The 8,380-nt window shown below is 40.7% G+C and overlaps 1 long non-coding RNA gene across 3 annotated transcripts in view; it reads left to right on the plus strand.

Moving 5' to 3' along the window:
* LOC138406724 (uncharacterized) overlaps nt 1-8,380 on the plus strand; it is a 64,407-nt gene that overhangs the window by 47,895 nt on the left and 8,132 nt on the right. The window lies entirely within an intron of this gene.

Below are 8,380 nucleotides of genomic sequence, written 5' to 3' on the forward strand. Positions count from 1 at the left end.
ATGCGCTGGTGAAAATGGTGAACATTTCATTAATAAACTGTTGCAACTCTTGCAAATTCACAGTGCTGCCAGAATGAATAGCTTTGATTAGGGCTGCTTGATTATGGCAAAATAATCACGGTTATTTTGGTCAATATTGTAATCATGATTATTAAACACGATTACTTAATGACTTTGGAAACATCACATTGAACTCATTTAAATCATTTCGGCGTGCATGTTAAGTGTCTACACTACCTGAGTGCACAGTGTGGTGCAGCAACTTGATTCTGCTCCTCTGCTCTTTTCTAATCGCTCAAATTAAAAAAATGTCTGAATTTATATTTATGTAATCATGGAGGGCGTATGCAGGTATGTGTGTGTGCTCCTCTCTGTCGCTCCACACAAACAAACTGACGATCACATTTTAATTGTCTTGTATTTAATTATTATCTTTCCAGCCATTTAAACCCTGATGTGCGCCACATTACGTCTCATGTTGTGCATGTTCGTGTGTGTGTCTCATAAACTCTAAAGCAATTCAAACAAACACAAAGTAAACTTCAAGTACTGTACATGTCCTAATAACTTGTGATTAGTGTTGGTTTTATTGTTGAAGTGTCAAGTAAGTGCAATTTAGCAGAGGAGTGAGGTGGGAGGTAATACAGTACGGTAATTCAGCAAGGTGCAAGAATACCAGACCTATAATGTGTGTCTGCCCTGATCCTGAGGCAGCAGTGGCAATAATTTTGCAGTGGCGGGCCGATGTAGTGTCCCGGCATTTAGTTGAGTCTATAACGAGACTTTTATTCGAGGAAGTACAGTTGTTCTGCCAGAAACCTCACACACAGCAGAAGCACTGCCTGTGTGAACAACAGAGAGCCCCATTACAAAAACAAAAGTGGGATAGTAATCCTTTCATTCCAATTACTTTGTTTTCATAATTCCTAGAAGCCATAATCATAATCGTGATTGAAATTCAATTAATCGCCCAGCCCTTGTTTTGATGTGAAATATTCAGTGGAGCCATTTTCAGACATGAACTAAGCAGGATGTCCGCAGAATTGGGTGCCGGCTCTTTATGAATAATGCAACAGGAGATTGCTGTATAGGTCATAAATCCTGCCTCCTCCATGTTGTTGGATGGGATATGAACCGAACTAAAAAGTCAAAATACCACCTATGATTAAACCATAGAAATATAAATTTACTCTGACTACATTTCACTTGATGAAGCAGCCAGTAAGAGATGGTATTTGCTGGTTGATCTGAGAAATTAATCCATTAATTTATTTTCATTCAGTCTCAAGGAGTAGGATGCAGCTATTAAGACCACCTATTCAAATTCTGTGGTGCTCTGAGAGCTTACTGACACGATCATTCCACATAAAGAGGAAATGGGCTCATAAACTAACTTTATTTCAGAGTCCATAAAACCACTGGCCTGTGTGTCTGATGACTGCAGTTAACTTAAGGAGCAGCCAGGTGCACCTTGAACTGTCTCTGTCGTCAGTGAAGCGGCCCTGGGCTCACGGACACACCAATAAATTTCCCCCAATGGTGCTGAACCTGTCCACTGCATTGATCCCTTAGTTCATCACGTGGTGGCTGTGGCTGTGTTTTGTTTTCCCCTGTGATGTGGTTTGATCAGCTGCTAATGATGGTTGTTGAAACAGTGATAACCTGCAGGAGGGGTTTGTAGCTCTCCCCTCTCCTCTTACTGCAAAACAACATTATTCAGATGGTTCCCGTCTTGTCCTTGGTCGTTTCTAACATGCGACGGATACAAAAGATGATATCTAATTGAGTTTTGAGAGCTTTTTTGGATGAGGGTTAAGACCAGTGTCAATGTGCTGTAAACCAGGAATTCATACACCATGTCTTGCCTCCTGCATACTCTACCCGGGTGCCACCGCAGGCCTTCAGGTTTTGAACATTTTCTTGTTGGGAATGAATCCGATCGGATAATCTCTCCGAAAACAGCTTAGCTCTGATTACTTAAGTCAGTTTTGTACGTTTCGCAACATCAAGTTATGCGAGGGTCTGTGTGACATACGTTTAGGGTGTATTGATGTCTATGCACCCACCAAACTGGCTTGTTGCAGTCGGTAGCACTGGATACTGCACATGCATTGAAAGGATAAATTGGTGCTGAATCTGAAATTCATCTTTATAAGAAACAGACAAAAAAGATGACATCTTATTGGATGTCATCATTTTGATCTGATTCATAGTGACGATGCTCAGAATATTGCCAGTCTACAGTGCATGGATGGGATTCATTCTTCATGCAGACTTTAACAAAAATAACACTGCATCAGAGATTTCATAGCTGTTCACAATGGAGCGTAACTGAGACCTTACTTCTTCCTTTTTTCCTTCCGTGACTGAGGTGCCCCTCTGGTGTGATTGTTGGGCCAAATGAAACATGGAAAATTGACCATTATGTCAGACCTTTAAAGAAAAGTTGACACAGCCATTTTCAGGAAACTTGCTGCATTTGTAAGTTCCCTTATTAAAAAAGGACTTATGTTGTTTTTTATCAAGAGGAGGGAAATATAACATCCCCATGCTTGTGTTAAGACTATATAGGCAGGTAAGGTATACAGTAAAAATGTATCTAGATGCTGATGTTTTCTTGTGTGATGACACTCAAGAAAATTCCAGCCTTAAATTATTACAACAACTACTATTAATAAAAAATAGCCCCTTGGCTTTGCATGCTTGATTTGATTTGGCTCTTGGGGAAAACTAATTGGGACACTCCGATTTAGATCTTTCCCTTTGATGACAGCTTTTCTAATACGATTTAATTTTTTTAAATGCAATTTTTTTATTTTCCTATTCAAACACAAGTGCTCCAGTCGGTTCACACAAGGTTACAATGGTGTTAAATCTATAGTGCACATGGGAGAGTGTTGGTGCTGTTATCAGTGCTGTGTTGATGCTAAATGTGTTTGGCTCAGTTGAGTAAAAATGCCCTCTCAAGTATTATTGTTACAGTAAACTGTAGCAAACCACAGGCTGAATGTTCCACTATCTCTTCCCACCCAATGACACATTCTTCCCTACACAAGCCTCTACTCTGAATTACAGCACCTTTTTTGTGATTTATGAGCAAAATGTGCTGTAGTCTACCTTCTGAATTTACGCTGATAGCTCTTGGGACCAATTCAATTCAAGTTGGAGAAGCGGGGTAAAAAAAGCCCTGGCTGCTGCTTTCCCATTACATGGTAAATCTCCAGAGAAAGAGACGGAGGTGTTTGAGTCAGCAGAAATCCAGATCTTTTGAAAGCAGCAATTTATATGCACATAGTTCCTGTATCGTATAGTAATAAAAAGCTGATTAAGTGACTTTTTCTCTTTTAATTGCTACTTGAATGGGCCTATATGCCTAAAGGACCGACTTTGCCTGTGCCAGTGTTGATCAGACCATATGGCGGGGCATGACTTTGATAATGAGGATATAGTGTGGTACTGTGTATATAGAAAAACTGTGTCTCTGCTAAGGAAAAAGCTGAATAACAGTGTAATTATGGAAATTATAAAAAAGTGTATTAACTCTCCTGATTAAATGAAGCATGCAAAGGCAACATCTCACTTCTGATCCAGTTGCATAATACAGTTTTGTCAGTTGCTCCTCTGATCTGGTATTGGTTCATTGATCAGAAGCATCACACTGATACTGCTGCTGATTTTCAATAAGAAAACTGTTCAGTCCCATGATACCAATCTGTAATCCATGGGTTTAGTCATTCTCTGTCATCCAGCTGAATGTTAAGCTTCACAACACTGAGGCATGGGGTTGGCTGGAGGTAGCACTTCATCGAAAGGGGTGAGTAATATTAACCAGTGTTCCTGCCTCACTCTCACCACCACCAGTTCAAACACATACACACGAGTGTCCGAGTAAAATTGTGGTTTTACATTTATTTTAAGCGTGATTCTGTTTTTTCTGTGAGTATGCCCAAAGAGTGCTAGCGGAATGACACGCAATTTTTTTCACTTTGCACTGCTTCACCTGACTAAAACGTCCTCCTTTTCATATCCTCCCACCTGTGCACTGTGCTGACGGTCTGGCACCAAGTTACACAGGCAGTCAGAGCAAATTTCAAGGTGAGGAAATGGCTGGAGCTTTCGTACTGGTCGTTATAATCAGAGACTGCTTCCATCTCTGTCTGGCTTCTTCTCACATTCTGTCTCACCGAAATAACCTGTCAGCTCTGGCATCCAAATAGCAATCAGCAAGCCAAGTAATTAATGATAGGTTTCAGCAGAAAGTTTCCATGATCTCCCCCCCACCCCCGACCTGTGGTCAGAGTCTAACACCCGCTGTGGGGCCAGAAATCCAGTTCTCTGCTCTGCTAACATGTTAATCTTGACTGATATTGAGATCATTTTATGATAGTACTATCCCAGACATGTGGTTTGCTTTAAAAAAAAAGGGGCAAAAAAACACTACCAAGCTAAATTTCATTATACATCTTTCAATAATCACTACATAGAGTTATGGATATCTGCAAAAAAAGTTGCTGTGATTTGGAATAAATCACAGAGGAAGGAACTGTGAATCCTGCAGCCATCTGGCTTTGTTGAAATCACATTTTAAATAAGGATTAAACATTTATTTAAAGGTAACTGTGGAGATTGTTGAGAAATGTCAATTAAAAGTTTCTTTCACACACTGATCACAACTTTTTTTGTGAGGTGTGGTGCTGAACAGTCCATTTGATATTTGCTAGTATCACTTATTATAAAGTGTATTATATTACACATTAATCAAATGTAGCCTGTAGCAGGATACAGTGTTTATCTGTCTGCCTACTTACTCAGATCAGATAAATATAACTGGCTTCAAACCACATTGTATTACTCAGTGAAAAGTTTCCACTTGTTCTGTTACAGGAACACAGGCAAAGGCATCTGGTGCCAACGGAATGGGAACAGGCTGGAGGCTAGCAATTTAAATGCGGACTGGGAGGCTTGCGGCATGGCTGTAGAGGTGGTAGAGGAAGTGTAGAAAGCTAAGTCTCTGACAAATTCAGGATCCCACTTCCATGAGTTAGTCTTTACTGTAGGAATCCTGGCTCTTTGTGAAGGAAAGTGACTCTCCAAAGTCCTCCCATGAAAATGGCAGGGCGAGTTGCCTTGCCTCATTGCCTTCTGTGAAACATTTGCTGAGTCTGCAGTATCGCAGTATGAAAGATTATACTGCACAGCAAAAGATCTTTGTTCACAGAGCATTAAATGGAATGTCTTTAAGAGGGAGTTTTGTCTTCAGTGATATTCGCCTGCAGCACTAAAGTGTAATATAAGAGAACCCCACTTTGGGTATATTCAAAACAAACCTGTAACTGAAGACAGTATGATTTTTCTGCCAAAGGCCTTTCTGTTCTGTTCTTTTTAAGCTTGGATATAAACAACAGCAATCCTAATTTCATCTAGCCTCTCATATCAGCCCGAGAGCCTTCACTGTGTTGAGACAAAACTCCACATACAGTATGTGCTTGTGTTGATTTATATTCATCTCCTCGAGCAAAGAGTGAAGCCAGGAAGAGAACAGGCAGTACAAAAAAAGTTGCTTCACTATCAAAGTAAGAACTACCTCCTTTGTCTTTGAATGCTCGTCTGTCTGGAGAGTTAATCTGTTTACCTTTAGAAAATCAAAATGCTTTTATAGGTTGTGACATTTCGAAGACGTCATTTTGACATGTCCATGATTTTAAATGTCTCTTTTATTGATGTCTGACTTTAAAGGAATATTTCAACATTGGAGCCACGTAGCTTAGCTGAAAGACTGCATATGGGGGAACAACCTTACAACTTGTTTGTTTGTGGGAGGTTGAGCTCAATAGAAAGTACATAAACTTTATTGATCTACCCAAACTCCCTAATTACCAATTGGTACAGAAACTCTTTATGGTGAATATGCATCAGTACAACTGTAAATGATTGTTCTATGTCAAAATCAAATCACTATAAATAATAAGCAGATTGTTTGAAAGCTGCATATTTCCTAAAATATCTATTGTTTAAAGGGGAATGAGGCCCTGTAGTAGAAAGATATACTGGTGAACAGTGGGCTGTGGTCCAAAGCGGTCACCCCCCTGCTGTACTCTGGCGGGTCTAAGCAGCACTCCAGGCTCTGGAGCTGTGTGATGACCCCTGCTCCTCCCTGTCAGTTTGTCCTGTGTGCTGAGTGTATGTGGGACGAGCGAGGAGCATCAGTGCCAACTGTGTGCACCTGGGCCCGGTGTCCACAGTCTATAAAGTGTGGCCGTCACTAACAGTCTCTCTCTTCTTCTTCTCTGCAGGCACCCGCTTGGTTATGGTGCAGGCTTAGTTGTCCTCAGTTGCATTATTACCTTTTGGTTTACATGCACCTTACAACACACACACATCATTTTCACTCGCACACACAGTTCACTGCACCACTGATTCTAAAGACGGCTCACGCTCCACTTGTTTGTTACTTTGTGACAGCTGTCATCTGACTTTTAATTGCAGCCACAGTGTCTATAATCAGATCTTATTGGAATGTGCCCATGCAAAGCCAGCAGCCATGATTTAAAGCCCAAGAATGACGAGCAGACATTGATTCCATAACCTTCCCCAAATGATCCAGGCAACAGAGAGGATAGTGTCTCTCTATTCTCTGGCTCCCACTCCGTCTTTCTCCTATCAGTTGTCACTATAATGAGCAGCAGGATTTTGGGGTGGGGTAGGAGTGGTGGGGGGGGGGGGCAGCCTGTGAGAATCCAGCAGTGGGCGCGGAGATGGGATGAGCTGCAATTGATTAGCTGTGCGGCCATCTCAGACAGCTCAGTCACAGTGCAGGCTGTACTTTGATACTGCATGACAGCAAAGTAAATGTCTGCCAAGATAATGAGATGGCCTCAACACACCCTACGTGTCATCACGCTGCCAATCAATACGCATGTGTAAACAGCCAATAATTGAACGTGTGTGTGTGTGTATTTTAAACGCATGTCAAAAGAAACAGGACAATTCACAGTGGCCTTTGTGCCAAGGGGAATAGGGGTCGCTTCTGTTGGTCTCCAAGCATCACTGGACCTGAGCCAGTTAAGCTTCCAGGTCAATTGGAAAAATTTGGATCAATGAAAACCATTGTCATCATTCTTAATGTATTGATATCTAGTGTGAAATGTCTCCTGCACAGGCATTTATTTGATTGGTTGATACATTTGTGTTTAATAAAGAAAAAAACTGAATTGCATTGAACCCACCTCAAACATCATCAGTTGAAAATCTAAAGAAAACAAACCAGCCACAGTGCACGCTGTCCTGAAAGTGGAGCCGACGGCATCAAAGGCACAACTAAAGCAGACTTCTTTCCAGGATTAGAAACCCTTCAAGATGGGACATGACTCAAGAGCAGTGCAATTGTTGCTGCTTTTCTTTCCCATTGAGAAGTTTTGCCATTTCTTTTCCTTGGGCTACATTGAATGGAAAACCATTCTTTAGCTCGAGAACCCCAAAAGGGCCAAATTTCTCTTTCTCCTTCTTCTTACACAGTTCATTACCACAGTCTCTTTATTCAATGCCATGAAGATAATTCTAAGGCTGAATGTACTGCATTAATTACCATGGCCGTGGAGATGGGATGACATAAAACTTTGATAATGAAAGACTACTCAGACTGACCCTCTTCTTCTGTGGGTTAATACTTTTAATTTTAGTGTTATGCCATTTTTCTTTCATTTTTCTTTCTTTGTATTGCCGGAAGGTAAAGGTACAACTATGCTTTTGAAGTACTTGTTTGTATCATTTAACCCTGAACCTTCAAACTCACTTTTCATAAGAAGCATGTATTCAGTAAAAGACTGAAGTGGTTGCTACCTGGACAGAAAGAGAAAGAAACAGTTGGTAGAAAAGTGCTATTTATTGTCAAACTAAATGCTTTTATTCATTTGTACATGTTGTTGCTCTGTGGATAAGTGGTTAGAACCTAATGCTAAGAATATTCTTGGTTATTTCATTTTTTTATAACTGCCATCAGTTACAGTGGAAACTGGATATAGTATAATATATAATGTGGCAGTCATTCCAGACTAATCAACGTTTTAACTATAGTAGGTCAGCTGTCGGTGTGTGTGTGCGCATGTGTGTGTGTGCTTGAAAACCGCTGTTACCTTTCCCTCAAGTTCTCGGACTATCATACTGAAGCTACGCAATTTGTTTATAGTAATCAAGCGCTTATTGTGATCAATTTGGCCCAGGACAAACATGATCACGATCAGCGGTTTCCACTGTATAACACTGAGGCAAACACTTGCCAGGGACTGAGCGATGTTAGCATTCATTTATCATGTTCCTGGCCACCTGGTGAATGTTATTCCAATATGCACTCTCCTTTTATTTATCTTTTGGTTTCAAACCA

Source organism: Paralichthys olivaceus, chromosome 23 (genome assembly GCF_024713975.1).
Source record: "Paralichthys olivaceus isolate ysfri-2021 chromosome 23, ASM2471397v2, whole genome shotgun sequence".
Taxonomy (NCBI): Eukaryota; Metazoa; Chordata; class Actinopteri; order Pleuronectiformes; family Paralichthyidae; genus Paralichthys; species Paralichthys olivaceus.